This window comes from Olea europaea, chromosome 19, assembly GCF_002742605.1.
Source record: "Olea europaea var. sylvestris chromosome 19, O_europaea_v1, whole genome shotgun sequence".
Classification (NCBI taxonomy): domain Eukaryota; kingdom Viridiplantae; phylum Streptophyta; class Magnoliopsida; order Lamiales; family Oleaceae; genus Olea; species Olea europaea.
Window position 1 is genome coordinate 10911762 of NC_036255.1, and position 7580 is coordinate 10919341.

Below are 7580 nucleotides of genomic sequence, written 5' to 3' on the forward strand. Positions count from 1 at the left end.
CAGGTGCATTGTCCTCAATGTACCACAATAGGGAATAAAATGCAATAAGGAGGGCGCGAAAGGAACTGAGAACTCCCCTGATCAATCGAAAGGTAGCGGTGGAGGTAGATGGGAAAGAATCTCCCTCATCAAAGCAGATTACTGGCCCATCTCGATTTGTATATTACGGACCATGTCGTATGTCTGATCAACCTAAAATTGCATGCCATCCATCATTCCAGTATGACGGTCCAACCTCCCAATTAGCCTATCAATACATCAACGTAAATCAGAGACATCTTCTTGAGTTCTGCTCGCGCTGGCTCGTACAATCCCAATGTCAATTTGTATATCTTGTACCCCGTAAATCCAAGGCTGTAAATGATTGCCAAATGTTGAACATCCCTACTCAGCCAGGTCATCGTCGCAAACATCTGTCGTAGTACAGGGGTGTCAACTGGTGGCTCATGTTGCGGGGTCGAGTGGATGTCAACGTCATCCCCATGGCCTGCCTCGTCCTGGTTATCTCATCATCCTTGTCTATATTGATTGACTTTTCTCCAAGAGTTTTGGGCGGAGAGAATGTTGACTAGGGTAGCAGGACGTATTGCCTACTCAGCTGGTAGGAGCTGTACTCCATAAGCCCTGCATATTCCACAGATAAGGCTTGGGAATATGAGTGTATGTCATGGGTCTTCTTCAGCAGTGCAGGCACAGATCAAATTATAGATGTGAGCGCCCAAGTCAAATTTGAGCCTTCTAGCTAGATGGTAGAGCAAAGCAGCTTTAGTGTGATCAAACTTGTAACGATGCTTGGAGAAATCAACATTGTGGCAAACAAACATCATCAGAACCATGAGGGACTCAGTTAAATTACTGTATAAGAAATTCGATCGACGGAGCGACCAGGCATCTACTCTTCCATATAAAATTTGTGCTAACTCTAGCCAATTCTGCTCTGGAGGTATCGGGATGATTTCTTCTCAATTCAATTCAAGATATTCATCAATGACCTCAGGTGTGAACATAAACCATTTATCCAGCACCCAGGTTCGGTGCTAGTGATTGGTCCCAGGCTCGTCGATGGAGAAGTTGAAATTTATGTAGAACTCTTGAACAAGTGTAGGATAAATAAAAAATGGTTTAGCTATCACCTTTTCCCAGCCCGTACGGTGAATTAATGTCTCAATTTCAAACCCCGGTAAATCTTCCAATACCACGTCCCGCTCGGGTAAAACAATCCATTTGGCAACTACTTGTTCAAATTGAAGCTTATGCTCTGGGCTGAGAAATCTTCGCAAGCCATCTTATCAACACGAGAGCGGCCCAGGTTGGACGAAAAAAGGCCTTTGCCTTTCCCTTTTAAAGTGGAGGGAGTGTCACATGTGCATTTGGGAGGCATTCCTGCAAAAGTCACAAAATAAGCAGCATGAGATAGATGAACAGGATAATTGTTATCAAGAGAATACCAAGAGTACAAAATGAAGGAGCAAAGTGTGGTGCTATGTGTGGGGAAGAACACAAGTAATGCGGTGGAAGGGATGGTAAGTACAACTTGTTGTTTCCCTTCAATTTCAAGTTATACAATGAAATGGATGCAATCAAGTATAAGGTGGTGTTAGAGTGTGCAAAGCCCAAGTGTTGTGCAAAAATTCAAGCTAAAATGTAGACAATTGAACCATTGAGACAATTAAGCAAATACCTTGTGGGCAATGGTATGATAAGAAAAACCTATACTTCCATCCTATTGATTAATCTAACAATTTATACAACAAACTCAGCAAAATACATCATCTCCTAAACCCAACCTCCACAATAATCCATAAAGTCCAACAATTTGCATGAAAATTGAAAAAAATTTGCAATCCGAGAGTTTTCAAATCGAAGCATATTACCTCCGAATTCTTGGCAATTGGGGGTGTTTGATTGGATGATGTTGATGTACAAGGTATTCTAATTTGCCCAAGATGTAATGCCCAAGTGAAGAGGTGAAGAAATTTTGGGAGGGGAGGAGACGCCGATTTGTGTTGAGTTATGGGTGTGCTCGTGTGTATGTGAAGAGGGAAAAATATGTGGGAGATGTGTGCATGGGTGAGAGATTTAAACCCCCACCCGACTGGGCTGTGCGTACGCACAACCCAAGCAGATTGGCCTAGGGTGGCCAATCGGCTTAACCGTGCGTACGTACGACCTGCAGGCTGGTGCGTATGGTTAACCCAATTTTTTTTTTTTTTGATAAATCATGAAACTAATTCTCTTTATAGCAAAATGAATGTGACATGGAAGTTGAACGCCAATCCCGAAAATTTTTATACAAGTCACCCTTGTACCCAAAATTAAAATTTTCAGTCTCGATGACATTAATATCTCTTTTTACCTAGATATTTGTGATGCTCCCCAATTGCATGCATGTGATGATTGAGCTTCCCTAAGCTTGTGCAAAACAAATATGAAATTGCGCGACTTGTGCATTGACTCAACAACTAAGTAATGAATGGATGACACCTAACCTATCTAACACACCAAAGCAATAATGAAAACATAAAAATCCTAATCTAGTGCAACAAAGCGGAATAAATAAAAGGGAAGAGAATTGGGTTGCCTCCCAATAAGTGTTATTTTATAGTCTGTAACTCGACTTTGTTGCTTAGGCTACTCTGCATTGTTAAGAGGTACGGTCGTCTTGTCATTGGACTAGTCACCTCCCCAATATGCTTTCAACCGTTGTCCGTTCACTTTAAACCTCCTCTGTTCATCCTGAGATACTACTTCTACAGCACCATGTGGAAGCACGGCTACCGCTGTGAAAGGACCTGACCACCTAGACTTTAGCTTTCCAAGAAAGAGTTTGAGACGTGAATTGAACATTAATACTTGGTGGCTTACTTTAAAATCCTTTTCTCTTATATGTCTGTCGTGTCATCTCTTGGTCTTCTTCTTATAAATCTTTGCATTCTCATATGAATCCAAACGAAATTCCTCTAGCTCATGAGGTTGTAGAACCTTCTTTTCACATGCTACCCTCATATTGAAATTGAGCAAGTGAGTTGCTCAATATATCTTATGCTCTAACTCAACGGGCAGATGAGAGGCCTTTAGAACCTTCTTTTCTCATGCTACCCTCATATTGAAATTGAGCAAGTGAGTTGCCCAATATGTCTTATGCTCTAACTCAACGGGCAGATGACAGGCCTTTCCAAACACCAGTCGATATGGAGACATGCCAATTGGAGTCTTAAATGCTGTTCTATAAGCCCAAAGTGCATCGTCTAGCTTCTTAGCCCAATCCTTGTGGGAGGCATTGACTATAGCTTCGAGAATCTTCTTTAACTCCCTGTTGGAGATTTTCACTTGCCCACTAGGCTGAAAATGGTACGAAGTCGAGACACGGTGTTTTACTCCATATTTGGCCAACAACAATGCAAATAAGCGATTACAAAAATGCTTTCCACCATCACTAATAATTGCCCTAGGAGTGCCGTATCGAGTGAAAATCTTCTTCTTCATTGACTGAGTTACCACTCACCCCTTGTTAGTTGGCAAAGCCACAGCTTCAACCCACTTAGACACGTAGTCCACTACCACTAGTATGTATTTTTGACTGTAGGAGGAAGGGAATGGTCCCATGAAGTCAATGCCCCAAACGTCGAAAATTTCAACTTCCAAAATGTTGTTTAAAGGCATCTGTTCTTCCTTGAGATATTTCCAGTCCTTTGACACTTGTCACAATGTTTTACTATATAATGTGCGTCCTTGAGCAACGTAGGCCAATAGAAACCTGATTGTAGTACCTTTGTTGCTGTCTTGATTGTTGCGAAGTGGGCCCCATGCGGTGCAGAGTGACATGACTCTAATACTTGATGTTGCTCTACCTCTGGCACACAACGGCGTATGACTTGATTTGGACCCCTTCTATAAAGATTGGATCATCCCAAAAGTAGTGTTTTAGGTTACTGAAAAATTTCTTCTTTTGGTGACTCAAGTAGTCTGGTGGGATGACGAAACGGGCCAAATAATTGACATAATTGGCGTACCATGATGTAGCGATAATCTAAAAAAGCATTTCATCAGGAAAAACTTCATTGATCTCCACTGTAGGGTTTGACTCATGCAATTCAAGGCGAGAAAGGTGATCTGACACAACATTCTCATCCCCTTTTTATCTCTGATCTCCAAATCAAATTCTTGCAATAAGAGTATCCATTGGATAAGCCTCGGCTTTGCATCCTTCTTGCTAAGTAGATACTTTAAGGCTGAATGATCTATATAGACAATCACTTTTGACCCAATCAAGTATGATCTAAATTTGTCAACGGCGAACAATACTGCCAAAAGCTCTTTCTCTGTAGTCACATAATTCATTTGAGCCTCATCCAAAGTCTTACTGGCATAGTGAATAACATGGGAACTCTTTTCGTTTCGTTGACCCAACACCGCCCCCACTGCATGATCACTGGCATCACACATAAGTTCAAACAGATAATTCCAATATGTAGAAGCCAATACTGGAGCAGAAACCAATTTTTCTTTTAAGATGTTGAAAGTTGTCAAGCTCTCCTCAGAAAAGTGAAATGGGGCCCCTTTTTCCAGTAGATGGCATAATGGCTTCGAGATTTTGAAAAAATCTTTGATGAAGTGATAGTAGAACCCAGCGTGACCCAAAAACTTCTAACTCCCTTAACTGTTACCAGCGGTGGTAGTTTTTCGATGACTTGTATCTTAGCATGCTGAAATCAAATGCTCTAACACAATCCTTTCCTGAACCATGAAATGACATTTTTCCGACTTCTAACTCCCTTAACTGTTACCAGCGGTGGTAGTTTTTCGATGACTTGTATCTTAGCATGCTGAAATCAAATGCTCTAACAGGAAATGACATTTTTCCCAATTTAATACAAGGTTTGTATCTTCACACCGCTGCAACACTTTTCCCAAATGTTCAAGGCACCCTTAAATGATTTTCCAAACACGGAGAAATCATCCATAAATACCTCAATAATATTTCCCACCATGTCTGAGAAAATAGACATCATACAACACTGAAAGGTGGTTGGAGCATTGCAAAGGTCGAAGGGCATCCTCCCATAAGCAAAAGTACCATAAGGACATGTAAAGGTTGTCTTCTCTTGATCATCAGGCGTTATAGGAATCTGATTGTACCCCAAATAACCATCTAAGAAATAGTAGTAGGCATGTCCAGCAAGTCTCTCCAACATCTGGTCAATGAAAGGAATGGGAAAGTGATTCTTCCTAGTGGCATTTTTGAGTTTATGATAATCAATGGAGACTCTCCAATTCGTGACTGTCCGTGTAGGGATGAGCTCATTATTTTCATTTGGGACCACCGTGATTCCTCCATTTTTCGGTACTACTTGTACTGGACTGGCCCAATGGCTGTCTGATATGGGATAGCTTATCCCTGCATCCAAAAGCTGTAATACTTCTTTTCTTACCACTTCCTGCATATTCAGATTTAATCTGCGTTGATGCTCAACTAAAGCTTTGTAATCATCTTCCATCAATATCTTGTGCGTGCAAAGCGAATGGCTTATTCCTTTTATGTTTGATATCGTCCATCCTAATGTTGTCTTGTGCTCCCGAAGTACTCTTAGCAACTGATCTTCCACTGATTCTATAAGATTGTTCGAGATAATTACTGGGAGCGAATTCTTTTTCCCCAAATACGCATAGCGCAGATGAGTGGGAAACTATTTGAGTTCAAGAGTTGGAATTTGCTGTATAGATGGTAAAGGTTTTGTGGGTCTTTCACCGAGCTCCAAACATGGCTGCTTGAAAAGTGGTGGTATGGCTGCCAAATAATGTGCACACTCTTCTACTTACTCTTTTTTTATGGCAATTCCTGATAATGCACTAAGCAAACCTCAAGCGGATCTTGAGGGTGATCAAGTTTGAATGTCTCTAACATTGTTTCCTTTATTATGTCAATCTACATGCAAGAATCTGATTCATTTTGAACTCTGAAGGCTCTAAACACGTTGATTGTCAATTTCTCTTCATCTAACCTCAATATCAACTGACCCTTTTGCACATCTATCAGAGCCCTTCCCGTAGCTAAAAATGGGCGACCCAATATGAGGAGGACGTCCCGATCTTCTTCCATATCCAGAATAATGAAGTCCACTGGGAAGATAAACTTATCGACCTTGACCAAAATATCTTCACAAATACCTCAAAGGTGCTTGATCGACCTATCGGCTAACTGCAATGAAATTGTAGTCGCTTTTACTTCCCCCAAACCTAGTTTCCTAAAAAGAGATAAAGGTATTAAATTAATACTAGCTCCTAAATCACACAATGCCTTATCTATATACAAATTACCAATATTACAAGGAATTTGGAATAGTAAAATTCCCTGGGTCTTTTAGTTTCGATGGTAATTTGTGTTGGCAAATTGCGCTGCACACCTCAGTAAGCATGACCGTTTCATTGTCTTCTAGCTTCCTCTTGTTTGATAAGATATCTTTCATAAACTTGGCGTAGATGGGCATTTGAGCTAGGGCTTCAGCGAACGGTATGTTAATGTGCAGCTTCTTAAATACATCCAAAAATTTCTGAAATTGTTTATCTAGCTTGTGTTTTTGCAGTCTCCTATGGAAATGGGATTGGAGGCACATATGCTTTGACAGGAGCCCTTGTCTTAACTTGTGGACTGCCCGATGACTCGATTCGATTTTCTTCTATTGTTTTGTCTGATTCATCAACTTGCTTCTCACCCGTGGTAGATGTCTTTTCTATGATAGTTGTTGGCCGCTTTACATGTATTTCTGGTTGCTGGACTCCAATCCGTATAGTTATGGCTTTGACCTGCTCCTTAGGGTTTGTCTCTGTGTTGCTAGGTAACGTCCCTTGAGCTCTACCTGATAGTGCGGTTACAATCTGTCCTACCTGTTGTTCCAAGTTCTTGATTGAGGCCTGTTGATTTTGAAAGTTCATCTCAGTTTTAGTAATGTACTGAGCCAGCAAATCTTCTAAAGATGGTTTCTTTCCTTGCTATTGTTGCTGCTGTTGAAACTCCGGTGGTTTATTCTGATTGTTACCTCCTTGTCCTTGTCCCTGATTGCTAGACCTTGAAAAGTTTGGATGATTCCTCCAACCCGGATTAAATGTGTTGGAGAAGAAACTATTTTGCTATCTCTGAAAGTTCCGCATATAGCTCACTTCTTCAGACTGGTTAACATGTGTAGACGCCAGAGTGCGTAGTATTATGATCAGCTCCACAACTTTCACAAACCAGTGGAGATTGGTGTACCATGTTAACTGACTGAGATAGATTATCCATTTTCATTGTAAAAACTTCCATTTGTGCAGCCAGTGCTATCACTGCATCTACATTATGCAACCCTGCTGTCTACCGTGGAGCTTCCCTATCGGTTGGCCACATCTATTAATTCTTAGCTATTCTTTCATACAAGTCATATGCCTCATCCACATCAAGTTTCATCATCGATCCTCCTGCAGAAGCATCTATCATATTTCTGAATTCTTGCTTTAGACCGTAGTAGATAGATATTGCTGAACCTTTTTAGGGATGTCAAGATTGGGGCATTTCCTAAAAAAATTCTTGAATCTCTCACATGCCT